The sequence below is a fragment of the Spinacia oleracea genome, chromosome 2, assembly GCF_020520425.1.
Source record: "Spinacia oleracea cultivar Varoflay chromosome 2, BTI_SOV_V1, whole genome shotgun sequence".
NCBI classification, from domain to species: Eukaryota; Viridiplantae; Streptophyta; class Magnoliopsida; order Caryophyllales; family Amaranthaceae; genus Spinacia; species Spinacia oleracea.
The window spans coordinates 99,292,738-99,309,003 of NC_079488.1; positions in this window are offsets into that span (position 1 = coordinate 99,292,738).

The following is a 16,266-nucleotide window of genomic DNA, read 5'->3' on the forward strand; positions in this document are numbered from 1 at the left end:
TCTAAGTTTCGACCAAGTTTCAATGTTATTATTATTTTTTGCTATTTGGGAGCTAAAGGTGCTTTGGGCTTGATCTTACTTGTAATAGGGCCTCGTGTTTTAGCAACATGGTCTTAAGTCCTTTCCTATTCCGTGTTTTGCGAAATCTGGGCCTTGGGCTGCATTTTCAGCGCCCAAGCTCAGGCGTTAAAAATTTCGGCGCCCAGAGGTAGGCGCTGAAAGTTCTTTCCTGGTAATATTTGATTTTCGGATTTCTAAACACGTTTCCGAATGGGATCAGGATGTTATTGGGTGCGTTCAGCTATATATAGGGGCTAGGTACGTCCTTATTTTCCACCACTCTCAAATTCTTTCTCTCTTTTTTGTTGTGCTCTAATTATTTACTGCTTTTGCCATGTCGATCCCTACTTTCTCACTCCAACGGACTGTTAGGCGTTGGCTACGAGCCCTTACTCCCACAGAAAAAGCTTTGTTAAAAGAATACCACTTAGAGGCACTTTTAGGCTTACAACAAATTAATATTGATTATAATTTTCTGCATGCTGCCCTAAACTTTTGGGACTCCGATCATCATATTTTTTCCTTTCGGGGCAATGAAATATGTCCTTTGCCTGATGAATTTGCTGCGATCCTTGGTTATCCTACTAATGCTACTCCTGTTACCCCTGGCACTATTGAAGAGGGTGAAACAACCATAAGGGCTTTCCTAGGGCTAGATGATAACATGTTTGCTGAACTTGTTGTAGATGATAAGGTTAACTTGGCAAAACTCGTAAAACATCTTTTTAGGCCTAGTAAGAATATGACCGAACAAAAATTGAACATTCGAGCCCTTGTATTTTGCTTGTTGAATCATTATTTGCTGTCAAATAATAATGGTGAGTTCGGTGACATAAGGCTGATCCCCTTGATTAGCCAGATGGAAAGTTGTTATTCTATTATGCCGTTGGTTGTTGCTGAGACTTTGCTGAGTGCGGATGAGCTAAAGAAGGATGCCAAATCCGAAATTTTTAAGGGAAGCCCCCTATTACTGCAGGTGATCTATTTTTTTCTTTGCGCATACATACGCCACTTTTATATATTTCTTTTTTCCTGGGGCTGAGTTTCAGCGCCCAGGGCTGGGCGCTGGAATATTCGGCGCCTGGTCCTGGGCGTTGAAACTGCGCCCCAGGAACCCTTTTTCTTTCATTTCATTCTTTTGATTCGATCGTACCTGTTTTTGCAGATTTGGCTTGCGGAACGGCTTAGACTTTTGGAAGCTCCTGCCGATCCTAAACATTACCGCCCTATAGCTTTGGGTAACCGAAAATACTTGCACCAAGGCCAGGACGAGGCCGAATGGACCTCTTTTTTTACTTATGGCATTTGTTCTATTAAGTGGGTGGTACCATGGTGGGGTTTGACTACTATGACAGGGGGGTCTGATGTATCGGTTTATGTTTCTTTGTTGGGGTTATCTCGTCCCATTTATATTTTCCCTTACCGAGTCATGCGTCAATATGGTTTAAGGCAGACTATCCCCTTTTCTGATACGGTACCACCTAAGGTAGCGGCCTTTTCACAAACACGGGTCTTAGCATGGGCTAGGTATTATGATGGTCTCCCGCGTTGGGCCGTAGCTACAAATGGGTTTGTGGGTCTTTCTGAAAACTATAAGTTGTGGATGAGTTCCGATGACAAGGATGTGAGGACCGAGGCTCGTAATGGGGAGCCAGCTGAGGTTTTAATACCTCGTATTCGTGTTAAGTATGAGGGTCCTGATTCTGCCAGACCTCGTACCTATAGTTTTAAGACTGTGAAAGCTCGTCCTGATCGAAAGCGAAAGGAAGTTATTCCCCGTTCCAGTGTCAGGCCTAAAAAGATGCCTAACATGAAGGGACCTGCTGTTGTTAAAAGAAATGCAAGTTCTCGCGGATATCGTCGCCGGAACAATGTATGGGTTAGGAAGGCTCAGCCGCCTATAGAAACGGTGGCTAGTCCAGTTGATGATAGTAATCCTTCTCCCACCATTGCCTGTGCCTTCGAGGCTGAGCGGGCTATAATTGAGAATGTTTCTGAAGCCTTGACATCTTTGGAGGTTAGTGTCCAGGAGCCGGTTCTTATGGAGATTGATATTGGGGCAGCGCAGAAGACTATGGGGGTGGATCTGCGAACATTGCTCTCTACAAGACTTTATTTGACGATCCGGAAGAACTAGAGTAGTGTAGTTCTTTGCTAGGGTGTAGGTGCCCTTTATTTATTTCAGTTGTGTTTGTTTTTTATTTCTAGCACTTTGTTTTCCTTCTTATTATATTTTAATAAAGGCGTATTTTTAGTTTCCATTCAATTTTGTTTATATGTCTAACACTTTTTTACACAAAGAATATAATTTTATTATTATTATTTGGACCGAATCCTTGGTAAGGATTGCCTACGTATCTTGTCAGAATCAGGTCGCGCGTAGTTCTAGTTTTAGAATAAGTTCTAGTATGCCGGATTTCGGTAGATATGTCCTGAAGTGGAAACATATTACTTAATCGGTCAAATGAGTGAAGTATTTGCCATTTATTTTCATCTGCCGTGTTTTTTTTTTATAGGTTGCGTAAAATTCGACCAATTTGTTGGTAAACCTATTTGGATACGTACTGTACCCCCCAAGTGTTCGTTGTTTTTCCGTTGTGTGCGGATAAAATGACGAGCACTTCCGAAAAAGAAAACCTTTGGTAGGCAGAGAGTTTCAACGCCCAGGCTGGGGCGTCAGAAATTTCGGCGCCCAGCCCTGGGCGCTGAAAATGACTTGGGCGGTCAATTTTTGACGTTTTGCTTCACATGTTCTTGCGTTTATTTCTATTTCGTTTTTTTTGTGCTTTGATATTTTGGCTTTGTAGTTAAAGTTAATTTTGAGGCTGTTTTGGAGGCTTTTTTGACTGTTAGCGTGAAACGCATTTTTGTCCAGATTAATTTTTTCTATTGGTGACTCAAAACAGTTTTGAAAATGGAGTTAGGGTGCGGAACTTATGAAGATCTTTGTGTAGGCTTTGGAGGTAGGTTGGTAGTGAAGGGTATGATGGAATCTATGTTTTATGAATTTGTTTTTTTGGTAACATTTGCATTTGTTTTAAATTTTTTATTTCCTTTTGATTTTGGGTTGCATGGATTGGCTCTTATGATGACATTGGTTGGCTTTTTAGGTTTTGAGGATGGGATAGTGTGGTTTATTTTGTGGGTTTCGGGAACTGGTTCACATGGCATTATTTCAAAACTGAGTGGGCTTTGCTTGTTGGGCCTAGAGTGGGCCGCTTCCTTATTTTTTTATTTTGCAAGTACATTTGGTGTTTATTTAGTGTTAGAATAAAAATTTTAGGAGAAATATTACGCCTTTATTGATTTGGAAAGTAAGGAAAACACACTGAAATAAAACTGACCCATATTCTAAGGGGCCTTAGGACCATCTAAAGTCTCTATTATTTTTTTCTATCAATCTAAAGAACTACTAGGCGTTTTTTACTAATGGTTCTCTATATGGCTCAAGCCTGGGGTTTAGTCTCATAAAACTTCGGTCCTTCACCGGTACTCATCTTGAATCCTATTCCTTTTGCGTTGACCCACTGATATGTCTTCACCCATCCGTTCTCGACCTCTTCTAGTGTTGATGCAGGAGAGATTAACCGGGTTGGATCGAAACCTTCATCTTGTAAAGCTAGGGTAGTCATCACAGTCTCGTCCTCCATAGGCCTTGATTCGTTAAACAATGTCCACAGAGCCTGGTTGTCCAATATTTCAGCTGTTTTAGTCTTGGTGAGGTGGGGTGCCTCATCCAAGGTGTGGCAGTCATGGAAAATTTCAAATCCGGGTTTTAGCAAGCCATCCTGAACGAAGGGTTCAGGGAAATCACAGCATGGGTGTTCTTCTCCTTCCCGAATGAACATCCCGTTAAGGGTCCTTTGATATGGGGGAAGGAGGGTGGTTTGTTTGGTTTTGTTAAGGCGTAGCCTGGATAGGCGGTCAGCAATATCTTCCTCCGTTGGCTTATAACCTAAGCCAAAGGGAGTAGATTTGTTGGGAAAAGGATGGAATGTGCATTCCTTCTTCCTTATGCCCAATGGGGTTCCTGGAAAATAGCCTTGAGCTAACAGCATCCTAGGGATGACTCGGGATGCATGCGGGTCTAGGAATGCTGGATCATAATCTTCGATGAACTGGATTGTTTCTTCCATTTGAAACCCATAAAGGTCGTCTGCAGTTTCAGACGTTCCAACCATAGCACAACTGACGTCGAGAGGAGGGGCGCAGATTTCTAGTATTACCCCGTTATGGTTAAGTTTAACCATTTGGTGCAAGGTTGAAGCCACACCTCCTAAGTCATGGAGCCAAGGTCGCCCCAAGAGGAGGTTGAAAGTGGGCTTGATGTCGATTATTTGAAACTCCGTGGTGCGTGCCACAGGCCCGGTTTGTATGGTAAGGTTGATTTTTCCCAATACAGGCCTTCGGGAGTTATCATAAGCTCGTACCCCTTGCGTGGAGGTTTGAAAATCATCGTTTCCTAGCCCTAAGCAATGGGCGGTTCGCAATGGGCAGACATTAACCGCCGAACCATTATCTACGAGTGCTAGGGGGATGTTTTGTCCTTTGCATCCAACCACTAGGTAAAAGGCTTTATTGTGAGCACCCCCCTCTTTGGGTAAGTCTTTATCAGTGAAAACTATGGCCTTTTCTCCGGCATCTCTCGTGACATGGCTAACCAATGAGTCAGGTGTGATATCTGTGGGTACTGAGATGAGGTCAAGTGAGCGAATAAGCTTTTCGCGATGTTCCTTTGAAGTACACATAAGATCCCAGATGGTAATCTCAGCCTTGGTTCTTTTCAGTTGTTTCAGGAGAGGATTTTCAATGACTTCCGCGACGGTGGCATGCCGCCCGTTCTCAGGAGTTTGCCTAACCGGGATGTCGTCCATAGGAGGTGGGTGAATATCCGGTTGATATATCCTTCCGGATCGGGTGAGGTTGTCGACCTCGGGCTCCTGAGGGGTGGTGTCAATGAGAGCATACCCGGGCCAAGTTTCAGTGAAGAGGTCCTGGCCCGAGACTTGAGATAGGTAAATATCTTCAGCATCATCGTTCCACACACCGCACACTTCCCCCTCGATTCGATCCATAGGTACCACAGCGAGTGGTGCACCTTGAGGTGTAATATACACCGTGGGGTCGAAATTCTCTGGTTGGTCGAGAGAGATGTGACAAGAGCCGAGTGGGCTCTTGTTGTTGTTGGGTTTTCCAACGTTAGGGAGAGGTATTACTTCATCCTCTATCATGTCCTGGATCGTATGTTTTAGATTCCAGCAGTTTTCAGTGTCATGCCCATTTCCTTGATGGAATTTGCAGTAAGTACCTTCGACCCAATATTTGTTTTTGACAAGAGGGTCACGGGTGGGGCCTATAGGTCTCAACTTTCCTTGATTGGTTAGTCTTTCAAAGGCTTGTACCAAAGTTGACCCGAGTGGGGCGAACTTTCGGTCTCGGACCCATCTTACAGGGTATCTTCGGGCGGGAGCCTCTTCTACAGCATGGACTTCATGGGCTTGGGATGTGTTACCCCGATTATAGGTGTTGGTCTTATATGTAGGTTTGCTCTGTATGGTTTTGGCGAGGTCGTCCTCGATTTTTATTCCCACATCATAAACTCTTTTGAAAGTGTCGAGTCCCAGGTACCTAAGGTGTTGTCTGTAAGCTGGGTCCAGATTGTCAATGAATTTTTGGACCAATTCTGTTTTGGGAGGCCTATTGATTAGCTGGGCCGCCTGGTCCCTCCTGAAGGAAATAATGCCCTTGGTCCAAGTATGCATTCAATGTTAAGTCTAATAAATGTGGTTCAGTATTAATTAACAAGTTAATAATTCAGTGAGATCAAGTGAGCTGAATGCCTAGCTAGAGGCCGCTTCAGTTCAAGTGGAATTAATGATATTAATCCACAACTTACTCTTGACTGAACCCGTAGGGTCACACAAATAGTACGTAAACGGATCAAGTATTTAATGGCATTAAATACTCCATCTATGGATATTCGGAATCGACGGATCTTGGTTTCAGTGGGAGCTGAGATCGTCACAGGCAAGAAAAGAATACTCCGGAAACGTTGATATTGCCGGAAACGGAAATATGGATCGTATCGGAAATATAAATATTATCCAAGTCGTAGATGTTGCCGGAAACGGAAACATGGTACGTATCGGAAAATATTATCGGAAATAGAAATATTGCCAGAATCGGAAATATTGCCGGAAACGGAAATATTGTCTGAATCGGAAATATTATCGGAATCGGAAAATAATTCCGGAAACAGAAATATTAAATATATGTTCGAAACGGAAATTAATTCCGGAATCGGAAATGTTAAATATTGTTCGTATCGGAAATGAATTCCGGAATCGGAAAATTAATCGGAAGCGCGTCGTACGAATTAGCATCGGACGAGCTTGCTAGACGAAGGCCCAGCACGAAGCCAGGCCCACGTCCAGCAAGGGAAACGCGCGCCACAACACGCCAGCCCAAGGCTGCGCCAGGCCCACCGCAAGGCAGGCCCAGCGCGCGCCCAAGGCTGCGGCAGTCGTGGGCTGCGTTGCTCGGGCTGTGCGCGCGCGCGCATGGCGCCCCTCGTGGGCTGTTGTGCGTGCGTGTGTGTTTGTGTTCACATACGAAACCTAAAACGTACAGGATTCGTTTAATGATTAAATTCCTAAAAGATAAATTAATTAAATAAGAGTTTCACTAGGATTCTAATTTAATTAATTCGTATCCTAGTAGGATTCAAATTCTCTTTCCATACCCCTATAAATATGTGGCCTGGGTTCACAATTTATAACGAGTTTTCAAGTATTCAAAGTGAGTTTTTGAGAGAAAAATTCAGTCACATACCTTGCCTAAAAGTGCCGAAAATAATAGTACCTTAAGGGCGATTCTAGTTGGTCAATCTTAAGGCGGATCCGGACGTGCTGTGGACTATCTACGGAGGGACGACACTTGGAGTCCTAAAGACTTGTTCTTGTTCGGTTCGGGCGCAGCTAGGAAAGGCACGCAACAAAGAGTATGCATCTAAACTATGCTAAATGATTATGTGTAAATAATATGTATTCCTGGCTTAATGGTTGTTTCCGCATGATTTATGAATTGTCATATGTATCATAACCTAACACCTCCATCTAGCAAAGTAGGTTGTGAAACCCTCATTTTTCTTTTGGAAGAGAACTTCCAGCTCGCGCATGGTGACTTGGAAATCCATGTTCGACGAGTATTGCTTGATGAAGACATTGACAAAGTCTTCCCAAGTGGGGAAGAGTTTAGGGTCCTGGTGATAGTACCATTTGAGCGGCACAGGTTCCAAGGACAAAGGAAAGACAGGTAAGTACATGGACTTGTCCACGCCTTTCAAGTTCATGGTATTCACAAAGCTCAGTAGATGATCACGGGGGTTGTCCGTGGCCTTGAACTTTGGTAAGTCAGATGAACTGAACTTTTCTGGTAATTTGCCAGGAAAAGGTTCAGGATCGAGGGAGAAGTATTTGCTCCCCATGGTTTGCTGTAGGACCATTTTTTCAATCCTCTTCTCGTTTTCGAGGTCATTTTTGGCTTGCGCAGCCGCTAAGGCTTCGTTTTCCATTTTCAGTTGGCCCATGAGTTGGGTCATTTGGACCATCTGGTCTCGCAAATCTTCGATGGACATGTTTGGAGGTGCGAATCGAGGTTGGGGAAGCGGAGATCCTTGAAATGAGGGACGACGGACGGAGCTTGGAGTTACTAAACCTGGTGTTGGCGATGTATCTTCGAGACGCACTAGCCGTTGATTCCCTGATCGGCACCAAGTGGCAGGACCAGTCCTAGGCATAAGATAAGCTAAAGTTTAGGTTCCCAAAGTTTCAAGCATTACTTAGTCTAGACTTCGATTCTCTAAATTGGTTTTTATTGCTCTTTCTTCTGTCGGTACACTTTTTGGTTTTTTTGATTTTGGTCATTCTTTGGATTTTTGAAACACCTGCCCGTATGACATTCATAGTTGTTAGCATGTTCGGTTTTGGTGCCGAGCATTGCCGTCGTAGGAGGCCCAACAACGACACAAGGAGTTATTAATTTTTCGCGAGTCGCTTTTGAAATCGAGTGCTTTTCTTACGCCCTCGTAGCAATTCTTTTTTATGAATATTTTTCGCTACGTATTTTCCTTTCGTGCGGGCACCGAAGCTGCTGCGCCTGACCAGACGGCCAAGCAGCAACTTCAGCGCCCAGCCAGGGGCGTGAGAAATTCTGGCGCCCAGCCAGGGGCGTTGAAAATGCGTCCCTGGCTGGTTCTCGTTTTCTGTCTTCTGTTTATGCGACTTCGACTTGCGTGCTTGCCTAATAACGTCCTTTACGCGTAACAGCGTTTGTGGGATTCGTTACAGGCCATCCCGAGCGTCGCTTATTTTGTGGCGATCACTCGGGTTTGCGGAACACGTGTTTCGGTATAACTCTTTGGCGAATTAGTCTATGAATGTTTGGGCAGTTTTTAAGGTCGTTGGTTTTCTAGGATAGTTTGTCACACACAATCACATATTTCGCTACACATAACTACATTACAAACATGGATTTGAAAATTAAACATGCCACGTAGTTTATGATAGGCTTCTATGGGTAGTTTATTTGCGCCTGGCTTGGTACCGCTTCTATCGTAGATCCAACACATGCCCCGGTCGAGGTAGTGTCTTCAACAGACGAATTTCGCTCAAGAGGTCAACCCGCAAGTGCAAGCCAAGGGGGCATGCAGGCGAGAGGGACCTAATGGGCGAGCGATTGGGTTCGGGATAGGTGTACTACCTGCACAAGTACCGAGTGGGAAACATGCGCGGCGTATGCACCCCCCTATTGGCGAAAAAAATGTATCCTTAGTCCCAACTCCCGAGGGAGCCGAGATTCGTTATGATGTTCTGCCCGTTCACATTAATATGCTGATTTTTAGGTCGTCCCAACTTGATGGGGAAATAAACGCGGGGTAGGATCGTTTCACCCTTCGGCTATTTTGATTACCTACGAGCACGAGTATTTCCTTCACTATCCCCAGTGGAGTCGCCACTGTGAGGGGGTCGAAAAAGCGCGAGGCTAATGCGTGACCTGTCCCTCGTGGGTGTGACGATTCTTTTTATTCAATCAAGTGTAATTGGATTTCCTGTGAGTATACACCCAATTGACTAGTAATATAGGAGTCGCCATTCAGTTTTTAACGACAATGACAAAAACTGACAAAACCCGGTTATCGTGACATAAAGGGAGTGCAATTATGTTTGACCACGACGGCCGTAGGTTCCCTTGTGATCCCTGATGTGGGGATCTCTCAATATACACCCGCAAGGTAGAGATTGAGGGTTCGGGGGACTGTAACTACCGAGAGGAGTAATTCGCTCGTCGATAACTCCAGAGGCAGGATATCCTTACTAGCTCAGCATAAATAATTGAAGGGACATGCATTAACTATTAAACTAATCTGAATTGATTTTAGCAATATGCAACATATAATACTAATTCGATCGTGATTATCTGATTTAAATAGCATTAAGGGACCTAGCATGATAATCCGATTTCCCAAAAATATTATATTTGTTAGGCGTGATAGAACAATCATATTAGGTTAGTTTAAAAGTTCATAAAAAGGGCGAGGAAAGAAAAGGGACACATTACGACGCACCCTTGAGAGGTGCGTCACGGTTCTTAGAAAACTAACCACTTTGACTTTGCTATTTCTCCTTTTTATTTAACGAATCTCAATTATGGGACAGGATACGTTCTGTTCGATTTTTGGATCGATTGCGACAGAACGCGTGAACAGTTTCGCAGCGAGAGGCTTAGGCTAAGGGGTTCAGAGTCAATACTCAGAATATATTATGTGTTGTTGTGTGTGGTTTCACGTCGAAATAGGGGCCTATTTATAGGGAAGAGTTCGTGGAAAGATAGAATTGCAGAGTTCTAATCCACAAAGAATTAGGAAAAGAGACGTACCCAGGTATTTTCAGCGCCCAGGCCTGGGCGCCGAAGATTTCGGCGCCTAGAGCCAGGCGTTGAAAATAGGATCTGGGCAGTTTTGTTTAGTCAGATTCGGATTCCTAAAATCCGTAGAGTTTGAGATTAATTCGAGTCTTTTAGCGCGTATCAATTTCATGACGGAATGCGTCTGGGCCCGTTACGAACTCTAGGTTTGTTAGGATTTTAATTAATACGTAACTCTTATTTTCGAATCCTATTAGGAATAGGATTCTCGCAGTTTTCTATCTCATTTAGGATTTATGTTGGAGTGCAACACCTAATTCTGACAGGTTTCTATCTTTTATGATTTGCCACTTTTAGAAGCTACCTTTTACGACAATTACTATTTTTAGCAGGTTTCTATAAATAGCAGGTTTCGGGTGAAATGAAATGGGGAATCGAGATTCGTTTATTTTATAGGAGATGCGTTGTCAAGTGGAGTTTTTATGCTTTCATCATCGAACCTTTCCCTTGCGGGAACAGGGACAAAAGTAGGTGTCTACAGCATACAATATTTTCATTCTTTTGCAAGTGATTTTAAAAAGAATTGGCTGAGATCTTCATTCTCTTGTTTATTTTCAAAAGTTTAAGATCTAGAATTTTGTTTATTGTTCAGATCTAGATTTTTTCGAGATTCATGTGAATATATAATTATGTTTGGTTTATGCCATTTTGATGTTCATATATATTCAGTATGAAAATTAAATTTATGCTTGTTAATTAGGTTCTTATTTTTTTAGAATAAAATGTTCACTTCTATTGTGTATAATATTGTCATTTGTCTATCAAATATTTTTGCATTTTAATTTTTTGCAAAAATCGGATCTGGATATTTTATGTTAAGATCTGGATTTTCAAAATATTCATATTTGTATATGATTATGTGATTATGTTCATTTTGTGAGAATTTGATGTTCATATCTATTTATTATGAAAATTAAATACATGTAATTTGTTTATTAAGTTATGGAACTTGCAAGTTGATGTTTACATTCTAAGAATAAAAATGTTTGTTTTATGACATTTTGATGTTCATATCTAGTACTCCGTATTCAGTAGAACCAGTATGAATATTAAATTTATGCTTGTTGATTATATTCTGAAACTTAAAAATATTCATTTGTTGAGAATAAAATATTCATTTCTGTTATGTATAATATTGTCGTCATTTGTCTTGCAAATATTTTTTTAGTGTGTTGGTGATTTACACTGATTATTCTTGTATATTATCATTTAAACATTTTGCATGCTCACCCATTTTGAAATTAGTAGATGTTCATTTTTAAATTAGTTGTGATCATCATATCAAATTACTTACTATTTTCATTTACAGCCTACAACAATGAGGAAATTGAAACCGGAAAGTCAAATATTATGTTCAAATGACACTTCATACACACGTTCAAAGGTATCAGAACTCGAGACTACATCAAAAGCAAGATTAGATTGAAGAATATAAAAAAAATAAGAGGATGATTTGTAGCAATATCTAGTCATTCATATACAATTTTACATAGGAAATGCCTAAAATGTTCATTTTTTTGGTAAAATATGTTATTTGACATGTTTTAATTGCACAATATATGTAAATATATGTTCAATATAATAGCATAGTAACCGAGTTTGGCTATGTAAACAACGGCATGTTGCTCTTGGTTCTCCCATCCTCTCTCCCTCTCTTATTTTCTAGGGTTTATTTTCTTGGCCGCCATAGGCCGGAGATAGTCTAATTTCTTCGGAAATTAGACTATTTCCGAACCTTTTCCTTCATTTAATTCAGTTATTTTCTCTAAAATTCAATAAGTTTTCACCATATGGGCGGAGTTCGTCCTTGTTCGTTAGTCTCCCTATGGTGGAGTTAGTATTAGTATGTTTGGTTTGTCGTTCAGTTGATTTATGTAGAATTGGTTCGTTGGTAAAGTTTTATGCGGGATCACAAAAGATATCAATATTTCGACTACATTCAGATTAATCAAGTGGAAATCATCCTCGCGGCTGCAACAAATCGTTTGACCCTCTCTCTGAAAATGCTGCATGTTCCAGCGTTATATACGGGAGACGTTCTACACTTGATTCATTCAACGACCGTAGTTTTGATGAAGGAAACCTTTATTTGATTCAATTTGTCATGTATTTGTTAGATCTATATTTCTCTTGTAGATGTCGTATGACTCTTTATTAATGAATTAATTTTCCTTTCAAAAAAAAAATATAATAGCATAGTATTACAATAACTATGTTCATTTTAAAATCAATACTCATTTTACAATCAGTAGATAAATGTTCATTCCAAATAAATAAATAAATGTTTATTTCCAAATAAATAAATAAATGTTCATTTCCAAATAAATGTTCATTTCGAAAAAAAATGAAACATGGATACCTCTTATGTCAAATAAATAAATGAATACCTCTTACTTTACCTGGAAAAAAAACTTATTTTGTCTGAAATTAACTTATCTGTGTGTGAAAATGTGTGAAAAAACTTATTTTTGCTGAACTTATATTATCTGAACTTATCTGAACTTATTTTGCCTGAAATAAGTCAAAATAAGTTGAACAGAAGAGGGCCTTATATCATATCATTGAGAACCCAATAAAAATCATAATAATAAGTGGTAGGCCATGACACATAAAATGGGTATTAAGTGGGCATGAAATACTTAAGTAACTAGTGTGTGGCCCGGGCGATGCCCCGATCGCTACATTGAATAAATAAAGTTTTAGATTTTTCTTGAGCTCAATATTTGACCAAAATACTTGTATTCTATAGAATGAAAAATATCCGTTAAGTTCATCAACTACACAGACACGCCAAGTCATTTATCATGGCAAGTAAGTTTTCTATCGATCATATCATCTTACAATTTGTATAATTTGTTTTCTCGTGTAACTAAGTGCGTCAAATTAATAAACACTAAATTAGATATATATATGCAGCTATGTAAGGCAATCCTATAGTTTATTCTTATGAGACTTATGACATCATGTTTCTTCATGGGTTTTTTTTTTTTTTTTGAGGGATGTTTCTTCATGGTTGTCATAATGCTTTAATTTTTTTTCTTTTCAAAATAGTCCATAGAAATTAAAAAGTCACATAAAAATTTATTTGTTTTAGACTTCATGTGAACATTTATTTATCACAATTGGTGGTTGGTTAAGATGGTAATGAGAATTATCATCCACACTTGAGGTCTGTTGTTCGAACCTCATTGTATTGATTTTTGGTTGTCCATTACATAATACTTGGTGAGTGGATGATGTGGTGTGAGGAGAGTACTACGTGACACATATACATTTTCCACAACGCTTTTTAATATATTAGTATAGATAGATTGGTGGGAATGATAAAGAACAAATTCATAACAAGGGTTATAGATGAACGTATATATGGCGTAGAGAAATTAGAAATTGACATTTTAAAATTTATATTAAGTTTGATATAAAAGTTGAGAAACAAAATGCATTTTTAAATGAGTCAGTGTATAAATAGGCGTGCATGAGGCGCGCATAAGCACTGGAATTTGGCGATAGCGCCTTTTATGGTCTATGTGAGGCAATTTTGAAGAGGTGCACCTAAGGCGCAAAAATGTGCAACCCCCGAGACGCACACCATTTTTTAAAAAACTTTTTATTAGGGCACCTCACTTCAATGAGTTAAGTCGCACCGTAGCACGCCAAGGTGTTGGGAACTCCGAATCGCCTTGGTGCGCCTTGAGCCTTTTATACATTGAGTGGGGTATGAAAATGTTGAATGAATATTTGGTTGAATAAAGTGGGTGTATAATTTAATGTATAAAAAGGGTTAATATATAATTAAACTAAATACACAAATTTAACTAGAATCAAACCCAGCATAAGAGTATTTATAACACTGATAATATGTAGTGTTATTATTAAGAGAAACGAAAAAAACAAAACTAAAGTGGAGAAAGGGTCATTTTCAACGAATTTGGCTATTTTCTACCTTAAATTCCTAATTTTTGTATTGTAAACACTATAAAGAGAAGGAGAAAAGAGGGAGAAAGAGCAAAGGCTGGTTGAAGTACGAGTACTTTATGACACATCAATCTATTAAGTATTTACTGCCCTTTACCGACTTTTAATATTTTTAATAATAAATTTATCTTTTATAACTTTGTTCCATCATACAGTTCAAAATATTAATAATACTACAAATTGGATAGTATAATACAAGTACTAAATAATAAACGAAGGTAATGGTTCGCGTGGAATAAAATTGTTCTAAGGGTGTACAATAATAATTAATTATGTAACCTAATCTAATATATATAATTAAAGCGGCCATATTTCATGAGCTATTAGAGCGTCACGTAGGAAATCTAATGGTTTTGGTTAATGAACAATAATATTTCTAATTTATTTTTGAATTAAAAAAAGTCAAGTGTCAGGTGGCACATAGATATTTTAATTATTATTTTATACAACTCAATCTAAAATCAAACACTATAATAATTAAAAATTAAATCTAAAATAAAATTCAAACCAAAATAAAACACTAATTTAAAATAAAATTCAATCCCAAAATCAAACACTAATCCAATAATAGAGCGTCACGTAGGAAATTTAATGGTTTCAGTCAATGAAAATAAGATTTCTAAATTATTTTTAAATTAAAAAATTGAGTGTCATGTAGATAAATAATTAGGTGACATATATATATTTTAATTAATTAATTACTATACCCTCAAAAAAAAAAACTAATATATACAACTCCATCCAAAATCAAACACTTTAATAATTAAGAAAATAAATCTAAAATAAAATTCAAAGATTAATCTAATCTAATATATAAAATATGCAACTGATATAGACGTTTTATTTTAACTTAACAATTTAATTGAATCCGTGCATTGCTCGAGCTAAAATCTAGTTGGTATTTTTTTATAATCAAATTAATTCATTGATAAAAAGTCATACGGCATCTACATAAAGATTTGAATCTAACAAATACTTCCTTCATTCTTTATTAAATGACACAATTTTTTTGTCACGTTTGCCAATGCAATATTTCAACCATTAATACCTTTTATTATCAATGGTTAAAAATTATAAAAGTTTGATATTATAAAACTATAGGATGAGACGATTATAACAAGACCCCACATGACTATATTTTTTTGTTAAGTATAATCACAATTGATGGTCAAAGTATATTATATGAATAGTGCCAAAAGTACAATTGTGTCATTTAAAAAAGAATGGAGAAGTATATAACAATCGAATCAAATAAAACTTCATTTCACCATAACTACGATCGTAGTATATCAAACATTCTGTATACCCCTTTTATGTCGTTGTGCCTTATTCGATTAGGGGGTGTCTATAGATCTGTTGTAGCCATGACAAATATGACTTTCTTCTGAGTCGTGTGATTGTAGTCGAAAGATTGACGTCCCTCATCTTCGATCAGGCACAAATCTTTACCAAAAAAACAACCTAAACTAAACTAAACTAAACACACAAAACTTAACTAGAATCAAACCCACCATAAAGGTACTTACTACACTGAAAATATATAGTTTTATTGGGATCTAAAGCAAAAAAATAAAATAGAATTGAAGAGAAAGGGGCGAAAATCGCCAAATTTCTTCGAAAATTTGATTATGGCTATTTTCGTCCTTAAAAACCCTAATTTTTATAAACCCTAAAAAGAGAACCGAAAAAAAAGGAGAGAGAGGTGAATGGTAGTATTAAACTATAGGTTAAGATCCTTTATTAAAAAAAAATGATAATATTCTACTTTAATAAATTTTGATTATTAATATTAGATTATGCATTCTAAAATCTTACGCGCAGGTCCTATACACTATACAAGCATACCATCACTTTTGCATTAAACGAGTTTACCTTTATTTTTTCTCCAAAATATGGCCCTTGATTAATTGGAATCTAATCTAATATACATATATAAAGGAGGCATATTTGCTGAAATATTAGAGCGCCACGTAGGATTAGTAATGCTTTCGGCCAATAAAAAATAAGAATTCTAATTTATTTTTGAATTAAAAATATTCAAGTGCCACATAGATAATTAAATGACACGTGGATATATTTAATTAGATGACACGTTGATAATTAGATAATTAGATGACACATAGATAATTAAATAATTAGATGACATGTGGATATATCTAAATGCAAACAAAAAAAACTTAGATCTAACCTAAAGTTTATCATTGATACATGCACATGATATAATGAATTTTATCAAATAATTGAAAA